Here is a 13,648-nt window from a genome sequence, read left to right as displayed (position 1 = left end):
ATGTGCAGCATACAATAGAGGCTCTGAACCACTTCTTCCTCAATCTGACAGCCCTAATCTAAATGTAAAGTCTCTGGAACATTTTCATTGTTTTATTTCCTTTTCTTCCCTTTGTGGACTAGTGGAGAGTTCAAATCAATGTTTGCAGAGCAAATGAAGGCTATAATGACCGTCTCAGTCAAACAGAATTTGACAAAGTGATGGACAAATGATGGTCTTCTGAAGAGTGCAAAAGGGTGCTAGGTGCTTGTATCAGAAAGAAAAATGTCTCAAAAATAAAAGGAATTATCTGCTGCGACATGGAATTTTGTGTTACCTCAGCACCACAGTATGCTATTGCAGAGCTAGAAGAGCAAAACAAAAAAAAATCAACACAGAGAATGTATATCACGACTTGCAGTCTTTGTTTAACCAAGCGGTAGATGATGTGTCCGTAAGCAATCTTACTGATCAGTCTGTCAATGTCCTTGAAGTATGTGGAGCGCAAAAAAGGGTTCAAAGTAGAATAGAAAAGGTAAAAAATACTCCTTGCGCATCTCCAGTATTACAAATGAAAACAGTCATTAAATCTGTAGTGCTGGAAGCAAGAGACTTGCTCAAGGTTTGCCATCTGCACGTTCTAACCTTTCTTTAGAGCATTAGTAAAAAAATTCAAAGACTACTGCACAAGGAAATTCAAATTTCCTGGTCTTCTCAAACACCATGAACCAACATACTGTAGTTTTTCAAAAAATTATTAATAAAGACTGCTTATGTGTTATCAACATTCCAATTTATTATAAGCAACAAAAGACAGCCAGCTGATAAAACCTGTGCTCCAGGTCCCATATTCATATAACTTTTAAGGCTAAATGTAGCTCTTAAAGGTATAAAGTTCACCCAAAAATGAAAATTGTGTTATTTCCTCACCCTCAATTCCAAAACTGTATGAGTTTCTTCTGTTTAACACAAAAGATGATATTTTGAAAAAACTTTTACTTTCATAGTCTATATTTTTTTCCTACTGTGAAAGTCAATGGGTGCTGCCAACTGTCTGACTGTCAAATTGACGTTGAGGAAATAACACAATTTTTATTTTTGGGTGAACTATACCTTTAAGAGCTACATTTAGCCTTAAATGTTATATGAATATGGGACCTGGAGCACAGGTTTTATCAGCTGACTGTCTTTTGTTGCTTATAATAAATTGGAATGTTGATAACACATAAGCAGTCTTTATTAAGAATTTTTTGAAAAACTCGTTCTTTTCTATGTTGTTAGCTGAGACCTATTTATCCATTCTAATGAATATAGTATTAAAGAAATTAAAACATAAACATGTGTCCCTTATCTCAAGAAATTATGTTATATATTGTACTGAAGCTACTATAATGTTAGAAACATTTCACCAAATATCACAAAAATGCTTTCTGAGTTTTGATTTACAGAACATTTCATTTAATGGATCTGATCATCATAGTGAAAATAATCAGGAATTAATCAGGAATTATCAGGTACCCAGTGTCTGAAATGTTAATGAAAGTTTTTGCAGTATTTTGTATCATTCAATACAGAGCTTGAAACTACTTTTAAACTGGTTCTCTGTCACCTCCTAGATGTTTTCTCTTTCACTTTACTGGGTTTGACTCACCTATAAACACTACAATATCTGTATGACTCCTATCATCTGCTCTGCACTGTGTCTTCACTTCTCGTTCTCTCCTGCAGAATATTTTGATAAAAACCTAACTGAGGTAAGCACAAGCTCACATAGACAATATAAATAAAACATTTCAGAGATTTCTTTCATACTGTGATGTATTTCTGAGTGAAATTAAGGACTGAGATTCAGTTTTATAGTGAAATTTGAAGATGCTGTAGAATAAGTAGGTCTGTGCTGCCTTTAAAATAAAGTCATTGGCGTATTTTCTTTTATTAATGGCAGGAAACATCAATCTGTGGAAACTAGCCTACTAACACTTAGTCTAGTCCTTACACTTACTGAAGGGAACATTAGTTTTTACTGGTTCATTAAATTTAGGGAAACTAAAGAGGTTCACCAAGCTTTAACACAGTGACAGAAAGGAATGAATAACATTTAAAGAAAGACTTAGGAAATGGACCTCAGTTGTTCCTCTGTGAAAGTTCTGCTGTTCCTCATGAATGGTTTTCACCAGACGTCAGCAGGTGAGTTTTTATTGTTCAATCTTTAATATTCAATAATAACGCTGGCTTTTGTACACAGAGAACACATTTAAACCACTGAGAAAAGCTTGTGTTGGTGTAGATTTGGCTGAATTAAATAAATTCATTTTGTTTAACATTTATTTAATTAACAGGTAGTTTAGACTCATTAAAATCCATAATTTCAGCATAACTTCAGACTGTAATGTTGGAGTCTCTTTTATTTATTTTTATTTTTTTCATTCTTTTGTGTAAAATCTTTATATGGGAAAAAAATGAGTTATTATATGAACTGTTTATACACCAAAATCTGTAGACCTGTATTTTAATACTCTATGTATAATCTTTAGATGTATGATGGTTATGTTTATTTTGAGCCAAACCTATAAACTTGTTGAGTAGGTAAATTTCCACTCTTACCATAACAAGAAAGTCTGATTTTTCCATTAGTCATAAAAAGATTTGTTAAAAATAACATACAGTAAAATACACACATGATCTATCAGCCTTTATTTATCCTAAACATTAAAGCTTTTTGTTTGAGTATAACATGACACACAGATGTTTCTGAACAAGAACCTCTTGTTCTTTCTCCCTATTCTGACAGACAGAATTTACTGTAAATTCACATACAATTGTATGCAAAAGTTTAGGAACCCCTGACAATTTCCATTATATTAATTTAGAAATATTTGGGTGTTTGGATCAGCAATTTCATTTTGATCTATCTAATAACTGAAGGACACAGTAATGTTTCAGCAGTGAAATGAGGATTATTGGATAAACAGAAATGTGCAATATGCATCAAAACAAAATTAGGCAGGTGCATAAATTTGGGCACCCTTGCTGTTACGTCTGAGAACATATGTTTTTTTTTGTGTGTGTTTTTTCCCTTTCTCCCTGTTTCTCTCTCTTTCCTGTTTTTCCTCTCTCTCTACTTCCAACAAGCAGGAAGTAATAGTTACCACCTGACTCCAATGATGTGAGCTTCTTTTCTGCAACTCTATATATGTAGAGTCAAATATCTCCTGAAGTGTTATTATGTTAACCATCTTGTTGTATAGGTTGCCTACTATATGAAAACCCTTTTTCTTTGTAAGTTACCTCTTTTGTATATACTTTTGTTATTTCTTTACCTATTAAGTTATATTGTTAATTCTTTGGGAAGGGATTTGTAGAGAGGTGGGTGCCATTTTCTTTCATATGTTGTTTTATCTCGTTTAAGCTAGTTAGGGAGTTAGTTTATTGTTGTAAATTGTGTTTTGTTTTCTTTTGTAATTTAGTTAGTTTCTTTCTAATAGTTGGAGGACTTGTTAGTTATTTTGGCCTTGCCCTTTCTTGAAGCCTTGAAATCCTCCCACATTTGGACAATAAAAGAACTTGTTTTTGATATTGAGTTGCCCTTTTGGTCTTTAAGTCTTGGAGTTGGGAGTTGAACCTTGCTGCCTCCACACATAACACCATTTTTATTTTGTTACTTGTTCCCCCAACCCTAAACTAGCTGGGGTTGTAACACTTGCCATTTTGTTGATCTGAATACCTGTAACTACTTAGCACTGATTAATTGGAACACACACTGTTTACATGCTGCTTTGCACACTTTTCAGTCGTTTGGAACATACTTTACACGTTCAGTTGTTGCTGTTTTTGCACAATCTTATACACTCTCAGGGACATACTGCTAAGAATCTGTTTATTCTAGTATTACTGCAAGCAATACTGTCTGAACATGCAGTATTTACACTGGTTTGTGATGTTTCACTTTACTGTTGTCAGCACCCTGGATACGGAGGAAGGGAGACAGACCCGTTCACAGGATGGCTTCAAATGAGAGGGGTTTAATACATAAGGAAGACAAACATAATCACCACTACAGGGGGAACTAACTCATTAACATGTAACATCGGCAACGCGGCTCACATAAATACACAAAAGGGCAATCACACACAATGGGGAACAGGTGTGATGTCCGGGAGGAGCAGACGAAGGCGGGGCAGTCACGTGACAAAAACAACAAACGCACATGGGCAAAAGTCCGCGCTGAGCCCTGACAACTGTCTTGTGTATTTTATTTTTTTTGTGTGTATTGTCTTGTAACTTTTTCTGCATTGTCTTTTGTCCTACTGTCTTGTTTGTCTTTTCCTGCACTGTTTGAACCACATTGCATTTTATGTGGCTAGGACTGCTTACTAAGTCCTAGCCCTGTCTTTGTTTTATGTAGCACCTTGATCCTGGAGAAACGTTGTCTCACTTCTATGTACTACAACAGCTATATATGGTTGAAATGACAAGTGACTTGACAATTGGTTTGGTGAGCTCATTAAGCCTTGAACGTCATAGACAGGTGCAGCCAATCATGAGTATGTATTTAAGGAGGCCAATTGCAAGTTGTTCTCATTGACTCTCCACGCCATGCCTCAAAACAACTCTCAAATGACCTGAAAACAAAGACTGTTCAACATTATGGTTTAGGGGAAGGCTACAAAAAGTTATCACAGAGATATAAGGTGGTAGTTTCCACTGTGACGAACATGGTGAGGAAATAGAAGACCACAGGCACAGTTCTTGTTGAGGCCAGAAGTGGCAGGCCACGTAAAATATTGGAGAGGCAAATGCGAAGGATGGTGAGCAGTCAAAAACAGACCACCTCCAAAGACCAGGGCTAGATATTTCAACAAGACAAGGACCCAAAACACTGCTCAAAAAGTACAATGTTCTAGAGTGGCCATCCCAGTCCCCAGACCGAAATATCATTGAACATCTGTGGGGTAATTTGAAGTGGGCAGCCTATGCTCGGGAACCATCAAACCTAACCGAACTGGAGATTTTTTTTTTTTTTTTTTTTAAGGAGGAATGGTCCAAAATACATTAATCCAGACACTCATTACAGGCTATAGGAAGCATGATTTATTTTTATTTTTTTTGTGATTTTTCTGCATTTTATTTTGACGCATATTGCACATTTTCTGTTAATCCAATAAACCTCATTTTATTCATTTTACTACTGAAATATTGTGTCCTGCAGTTATTAGATCAAAATCAAATTGCTGATCTGAACACCCAAAAATCTATAAATTAAAATCATGAAATTTGTCAGGGGTTCCTAAACTTTTGCATATAACTGTTTATGTAAAAACGCATTACAATTAAATAAAAACACTCATGGTATTTAAAATTTCCACTTCATTTGTAGGTGTTGTTTCTTGCTTCTGTTGTCTTTTTGAGATCTAAATCTTTTTGTTGTGATGTTTTAACAGTCACACACTCACTGTAGTACCACTACACTGCCATCACACCTAAAATTAATCTCCCAGAGTTTTCTGCTGTTGGTCTAGTGGATGGAGGACAGATTGTATATTATGACAGTAACATCAGGAAGATGATCCCAAAGACTGAGTGGATACAGAAGATCAGTGCTGATGATCCAGATTACTGGAAAAGAGAGACGGAGCATTCAAGAAGTGACCATGAGGATCTCCATCATCTTTTACATACTTTAATGAAAAGCTTTAATCACACTCAAGGTAAAGATCAACACAATTATTAAAGTGCTCAGTAACAGTCAGATATAAAGCTGTATATATATATATATATATATATATATATATATATATATATATATATATATATATATATATATATATTTATATATTTATATATCAGACTCGTCACATATGTGTGTGAGTGTTTGCATGAGTTCACACATTCCAGAGGATGTATGGTTGTGAACTTGATGATGATGGAACTGTTGGAGGATACAATCAGTTTGGTTATGATGGAGAAGATTTCATCAGTCTGGATCTAAAAACTGGAAGATGGACTGCAGCTAAACCACAAGCTGTGATCATCAAGAACCAGTGGGAGTCTACAGGAACTGAGGGTCAATATTGGAAGAGTTACCTGGAGACGGAGTGTATCGAGTGGGTAAAGAAGTTAGTGTCTTATGGCAGAGAGACTCTGGAGAGGAGAGGTAAAGTGTGTAATGTTACATTAACTAACACACACACACAGTTCTGTTTATGTAAGTGTTCGGTTCAGTTTATGTAACAGTTTCTTTGTATCTTACTGTGTAGAGGAAAAATAACTTGACACTTCTAAATAAAATTGACTGGCATGTAAATTTATCTGTAAATGTCTAAATCTGAGAGAATTCTAAAATTTCTTTGCAGTTCGTCCTGAGACGTCACTGTTCCAAAAACACTCACCTTCTCCAGAGGCGGTGTGTCACACTACAGGTTTCTTCTCCAAAGCAGTGATGATCTTCTGGAGAAAGGACAGAGAGGACATGCATGAGGAAGTGGAGCTCAGAGAGACGTTACCCAACCAGGATGGAAGATTCCAGAAGAGAAGCATTCTGAAAGTCCCAGCTGAGGAGCTGCAGGAACACACCTACACCTGAGTGATTCAGCACAGCAGCTTAGAGAAGGAGTTAGTGCTGAATGTGAACAAGCACCAAATTCTGACAGGTTGGAGAATCACTTTTCTCTGAAACTACAGATTTACAGATAATTCATTGATGCCTCAGATAATAAAGATTTTGTGCTGATTTAACAGATAAAGTGTACAGATGGAGTGTGGTGGAGTGGATTATCAGTGGTTTATTTGTCCTCGCCGTCTGCATTCTTGGATTTGTTAGTTGGAAGAAAAAGAGGAATGGTAAGACAAGAAAAAAGTTCAAGACAACAAAGTTAGAAAGCTTTGAATTCTTAATAAATATACTGTATTGTGTATTTTTTCCACAGCTAGACTATGAGAGTAAACTATTTTTGAGAATGTGCTGCAGTGAATTGTTTTGCTGTCAACTGAAAAGCATAACATTTTTTGTTAATTTAAAATATGTCTATTAAAAGTTCCAAGAGAAAATAAAATCTTAAATAATTCTGTAGACCAAATACACCTGACAATTAACAGAGATGGTGTTTATGGAAAACAATGTGATGATTGCTGCTTCTGAACCTCATGAGGGAGAGAAAAGACCAGTCTCAGTCTTAGACTATGGATCATCTTCTTCTTCTTCTTCTTTCGGCTTTTCCCTTCAGGGGTCGCCACAGCGAATCTTCTCTCTCCACCTATCCGTATCTTCTGCATCCTCAATACAGTACTTGCACCCACTAGCTTCATATCCTCATTAATTACATCCATATATACCTCCTCTTTGGCCTTCCTCTTTGCCTCCTGCCTGGCAGCTCTATGTCCAACATTCTCCTACCAATATACTCACTCTCCCTCCTCTGACCATAACCATCTTAATCTGGCCTCCCTAACTTTGTCCCCCAAACTTCCAACATGAGCTGTCCCTCTGATGTACTTGTTCCTAATCCTGTCCAACCTTGTCACTCCCAAAGAGAACCTCAACATCTTCAGCTCGGCTACCTCTAGCTCTGACTCCTGTCTCTTCTTCAGTGACACTGTCTCTAAACCATACAGCATGGCCGGTCTCACCACTGTCCTGTACATCTTCCCCTTGATTCTCGCTGATATTCTCCTATTACACAGAACTCCCGACACCTTTCTCCACCCATTCCAACCTGCCTGCACTCGCTTCTTTACTTCTTTCCCACTCTCTCCATTACTCTGGACTGTTGACCTCAAGTACCTCAAACTCCTGTACCTTCTTCATCTCTTCACCCTTTAACCTTACTGTTCCACTTCCCTCCCTTTAATTCACACACATGTACTCAGTCTTACTACGACTGACTTTCATTCCTCTTCTCTCCAGCGCAAACCTCCACCTCTCCAGGTTTTCCTCCACATGCTCCCTGCTCTCACTACAGATCACAATGTCATCTGCAAACATCAATGTCTAAGGAGACTCCTGTCTGACCTCCTCTGACAACTGGTCCATCACTATAGCAAACAGGAAGGGGCTCAGAGCAGTATGACAGAGTAGTTCAGGATATAAACTGTATGAGAGGAGTATGACAGTAGTGAGATGTGCTGAAGGTCAAACAGAGAAGTTGAAGGTGGTAGTTGTGGGGATGTGGTGGGGATGTGGTAGCTCAGTGGTTAAGGTGTTGGGCTACTGATCGGAAGGTCATGGGTTCAAACCCCAGGTCCACCAAGCTGCCACTGCTGGGCCCCTGAGCAAGGTCCTTAACCCTCAGTTGCTCAGTTGTAAGTCACTCTGGATAAGGGTGTCTGCTAAATGCCGTAAATGTAAATGTAAATGTAAGGTGGATGTGGGGCTACATCAAGAATCGGCTTTGAGTTCCTTATTGCTTGCTATGGTGATGGACAGGCTGATAAATGTCAGACAGGAATCTCTGTGGACAGTAATGTTTGTGGATGACATTGTAATCTGTAGTGAGGGTAGGGAGCAGGTGAGGGAACACCTGCAAAGGTGGAGGTCCACTGTGTAAAGAAGAGGAATAAACGTTAGTCGTACTGTAGTAAGACAGAATACATGTGCTTGAACGAGAGGGAGGGAAATAAAACAGTGAAGTTACACATGTCTGAGGTCAAGAAGCTGCAGGAGTTTATCTATTTGGGGTCATCCGTCCAGTGCGATGGGGAGTTTGGAATTGAGGTTATGATGCAAGTGCAGGTAGGTTGGAGTGGGTGGAGGAAAGTGTCAGGTGTGTTGTGTGACAGAAGAGTGTCAGCAAGAATCTAAGGAAAAGTGTACAAGACAGTAGTGAGACCAGTTATGCTGTATGGGTTAGAGACTGTAGCAGTGGCAGAGATGTTAGATGTTAGATGAAATTAGGATGTTGAGGTTTCTTTAGGAGTGATGAGGATGGACAAGATTAGGAACGAGCACATGGGAAGGACAGCTCAGTGTCTGGCTGTTCTGGGGACAAGGTCAGAGAGGCTAGATTGAGATGGTTTGGACATGTACAGAGGAAGGAGATGTTTATATTGGTAGATGGTTGTTGGGGATGGAGCTGCCAGGTTAGAGGTCAAGAGGAAGAACAAAGATGAGATGGATGTAGATATGGATGTGTTGAAAGAGGACATGAATTTAACTGGCCGAGGATAGAGTTAGGTGGAACAGATGATTTTCAGTGGAGACCCCTAACAGGAAAAGACAAAAGTAGAAGAGGATTTAATTGTAATGTTTCATCCACACATTGATAATCCACACTTTATTTCTTTCACAGCCTCTACATTGCATTTTAATGCACTTTTAAAGTCCAGCCGTGTTCCTGAGGATATGAGAGAGTAAGATATGATGTTTGTTCAAGATGTATCTTTATATTTTGTATGGATTAAAACATGTTTACTGAACAGATATCTCACTTCCAAGATTAGCTGAGGTCGAGTCAAGGCCAAAGTCAAGTTTGCGGTAATGTTGCAGTGATGGTTGTCCTTCTGCAAGTTTTTCCCTGACTCATGAAAGCCTGCTTGGAATTTGATATTTTTGCCATTATGACATAAATCCAAGATCAGTGGTATTGCAGTGATGGTTGACCTTCTGCAAGTTTCTCTCATGTCCACACATGACCTCTTAAGCTCACTTTGACTTGACAAACAATCACGCAAACAAATCTAAACCAGATAACAATAGAATCAGAACAAAAAACAAACAGTAAGTTGGCTCCCGCACATTGTTTAACTGTCCAAAACCCCGGAAGTGACTTAGCACTCGGGTGAGGGCTTCCACTGGTGGCCTGACGGTGGCGTAGCGGTTCAAGATGTTATAGCTTCTCTACAGCTTCTTAACAGGCCTGAAGACTTTACACTCCATTCTGACATAAATCCTAGATCAGTGTTGTTGCAGTATTTAAGTTTCTCCCATGTCCACACATGACTATGGAGCTCACCCAGAGTGACCATCAGGTTCCTGGTCACATCTTTTACCCTGACTCTTCTATACTGATTGCTCAGTTTGTTGGTTCCCAGCACTAGTAAGAGTTCTGCTTGTTCCAAGCCTCTTCCATGTAGGAAGATGTGTGCCACGAGACAATCCTGTCTGTTTTTAAAAAGTCTGTTGTTTTCTAATACTGTGTAAATCCTGTAAATGTGTGTTGTAAGTGTTTATGTTCATGTTTATGTCTAAGTAAGAAGGTGATCCCAGTTTGAGGATGGCTGCTGGTGCTGCGGGTTCAATAAGCTGACATCTCCACCTATATGAGAGCAGCAAGCAGGATCTCTAACACATCAGTCATTCTAATGTATTTACACTAAACTGGGATAGTGGCTCATTTTAACACATTAATTGTAAACTTTGAATGTGTAATCAGAATTGTACAGTTTTGTGTTCAGTTCATTCTTTTTTCTGTTATAATAAATAAATAAAAATACTCTAATATAGACAACTTTGGTTCAAGTGTATATTGATTTATATGTCAAACTGATCACAGTCTCACATGTATAGCTTCTGTAATGAAGCCTCTGATGCCGAGGGTTAAGAATCCATGTAGAGAGTTCAATAAATAGACAATCCAAAATGTTATCCTTTTTTTGGGGGGGTGGGGGTGGGGGGTGGGGGGGGGTGGTTGTTTGGCTAGACATATTTAAAATATGTCACTCTTGCCTGTCTGTCTTATGTGTTCATCTAGCATAAGGAGAAAAATGTACAGATTTTGTCATTTGTAACTTCACAGCTAAAAGTGTGACCTGCTGGAGCTGTCTGGACTGGTCTCTACTAAGTGGACTGAACTGCTTGGCACACTGTATTTCCTCAGAGGCAGATGCTGGTGGTGGTGTAAATTTCTGTAATATATAAAGTTATATAGAGAAACTAGTCATTTTTCTTTATCTCAGTCTTTGATGGTTTCTGGTCTCATCAATACTGGAAATCAACTGTTTTTCTCTTCATGCAAAAGTTCCCAGATCACATCTACATTCAATTCAATTCAGTTCAATTCAATTCAAGTTTATTTGTATAGTGCTTTTTACAATTGACATTGTCTCAAAGCAGCTTTACAGAACATAAACATAGAACAAAAGGTTCATATAAAGCATAAAATAAAAATTAATAGAATACAAAATTTTTAGATGGTAAGGGAGAAACCTTGAGAGGAACCAGACTCAAAGGGGAACCCATCCTCATATGGGTGACACTGGAAGGTGTGATTATAAATATACAGTCTGACAAATGTATTGACCCTTACGAAACAAAAATATATTGCAATATACTACAATTTATATTGCAATACATTAGAAAATATATTTCAATGTATCAGAAACTTCCTCATATATTTGAAAATATATAGCAATATATGGATGGACACCCTATTGCTATATATTGATTCATATATTAAAATACATTGATATACAAACAAAACTGTATTACATTAATGCATGTATGTTTATTGAAAAAAAAGTATTTTTATTTTTATTTATTTTATTTTTTTATGAGTTATGCATAGGTTTACAGAGAGGTTGATTATCAATAGTCCAAATCAAATTTTGCATGAAATTCATTATATTTTACATTATATAGCCATATGGATGGACCATATATGGCTATGTATTGATTCATATATTGTGAAATGGAGATAAGAGTATTATAAATTAATTTATCATTAACAGCAGCAATTACAACTTTTTTTTTGAGTCCACTTTTCATCAACACGACATTTCAGTCCTCCACACTGCAACGTAAGGTTGGCATAATGTGGCAGATCAACTAACATACATTTCCTGTTGAATTACATCACATCAAAAACCTTTTTCCTGCCCTCTTTTCAAGCCAACTACATTTTCTAAATTTAGCACTGAACTGTGTGATTTGTCATACTGTCTTCCAACAGCAAAACATTTTCTGTCATCAAGTCTCTCTACCACAATGTAATAATACACAGTGATTGTGTCCATTATCCAACAAAACAGTGAAGCTTTTCATTACTCTGCATGCGCAGATGATGATAATTCTAATGATGATAATGACTGAACTATTTACAGGTAACCCACTGAAGAGCGAGGACTAGGCATATAAGAAAAATATTACCAGTATTAGGATCCACCTCATCTATTGCAACAATAAACATTATGGATGTATCTTATTTTCTTTTCTTTTACAGATGCAGTTGTTCAGCAACACCCAGGGGCGAAGATTCCAGACATACGAACAGCCATAAACAAAAGGATCTGTGAGTTAAGACACCAGGAGAAGAAAAAGTCCATGGACAACTGAAGGACTGGCCAAGGCTGGCCAATCAGAGTGGGTCTTGATAAGTTAGCATGCGGGATCCATAACACTGCACTAAAGGATTGTCCTGTTTTTTCCACTGAGGGATTGTTCTGTTTTTGTTGCACTGAAGACTGTTTTATTTTATTACAATGAAGAACAGTTGTCCTTTATTAATTATTTTGAGTATATTTGTTCATTTATATTGTTGTTGCCATCTATTGGATCACATAAAAATATCACATGTTTAAAAGAAGAAGAAAAAAGATTGTATAGCCTTGACCTAATTATGATATGGCATATATGGCACATCCCTACCAGCAAACCAGCCGTTTGCTGAGCAAATTCTGTACATTATGTGTACATAAGCTTCAGATGGAACCATGGTGACATGTCTTTCATTCTGTTTGTTCTCAGGTCACTGTCCCTTCAGCTGCTGCTTTTGAAATAAAACTCATTCAGTTACTGTAAACTATATTGATGTCTTATTCAATCCATTATATTTTAAAATATATGATAGACATTGTACATTCGATTATTTCATATTTACCATGTATACAATATATAATATGATAATTATAATATATTATGTAATATAAATAAATATATTTAAGACATATGTTCCCATATAAATTTGATTATATTATCTTGTACATTGAGGTATATTATCACATATAATTTTACATATATATTTACATACATTTACAATGGCTTTTCCAATATATAATTTCATATATTATGGGACATATTTTTAATATACATAACAATATATTAAATAGTATAATATGTATTTATTCAATATATGAAAACGGCAATAATTGTAGTATTTTCCCATATATTGCAATATATAACTTACATATATAATATATCATTAGTAATATATCATATGATATATATGTAAATTTCACAATATATGGAGATGCATGAAATATATTGTCACGTAATATATTGAGAAATATATTTTTGTTGCGTAAGGGGATGCAGAGATCACATGGAGTATACATCCACATAAAAAGCTCTGTCTGGTAAAAGGGAAGACAATTTTAGAGAATTTTATAGATTTACTTTGAATAAATTAGTTGTAGAATACAATTAGAGATGATACTCCTCCAAAGTCCAGCTCTTTATCAAGATCAGACTCAGTGGGCAGCAGTGACGACACCTTGTGTCTCTTTGGTTCATTTCATTTTGGTTCATTGATCGTTCTCTGGTTTCTTCTGGGTTTTCATCAATCTGTTTTCTGTGGGTTTATATCTTCTGTCTTGTTTCAGTTATTTTTTCTAGTTCCAGTTAAAAACTGATAACATGTAAATTAACCACGTTCTGCTGCCAGATGGGGTAAATTACTTCCTGGCACATAAAATACAGTTAAATGCTGATTTATATTAAGGGCAGAATTAAAATTCTTTT

At 36.6% G+C, this 13,648-nt stretch overlaps 2 protein-coding genes and 1 long non-coding RNA gene across 3 annotated transcripts in view; all 3 read right to left on the bottom strand.

The window, feature by feature from the left end:
• LOC113638654 (BOLA class I histocompatibility antigen, alpha chain BL3-7-like) overlaps positions 1-13,648 on the bottom strand; it is a 209,529-nt gene that overhangs the window by 92,477 nt on the left and 103,404 nt on the right. The window lies entirely within an intron of this gene.
• Positions 1-13,648, bottom strand: part of LOC113647456 (H-2 class I histocompatibility antigen, Q10 alpha chain-like) — a 111,640-nt gene that overhangs the window by 32,574 nt on the left and 65,418 nt on the right. The gene's annotated exons all lie outside the window — the stretch shown is intronic.
• The window catches only part of LOC113647478, a 53,902-nt gene that overhangs the window by 21,582 nt on the left and 18,672 nt on the right, over positions 1-13,648 (bottom strand). The window lies entirely within an intron of this gene.

The sequence above is a fragment of the Tachysurus fulvidraco genome, chromosome 9, assembly GCF_022655615.1.
Source record: "Tachysurus fulvidraco isolate hzauxx_2018 chromosome 9, HZAU_PFXX_2.0, whole genome shotgun sequence".
NCBI classification, from domain to species: domain Eukaryota; kingdom Metazoa; phylum Chordata; class Actinopteri; order Siluriformes; family Bagridae; genus Tachysurus; species Tachysurus fulvidraco.
Note: the sequence above shows the minus strand (reverse complement) of the source record. Positions and strands in the feature narration are given on the sequence as shown.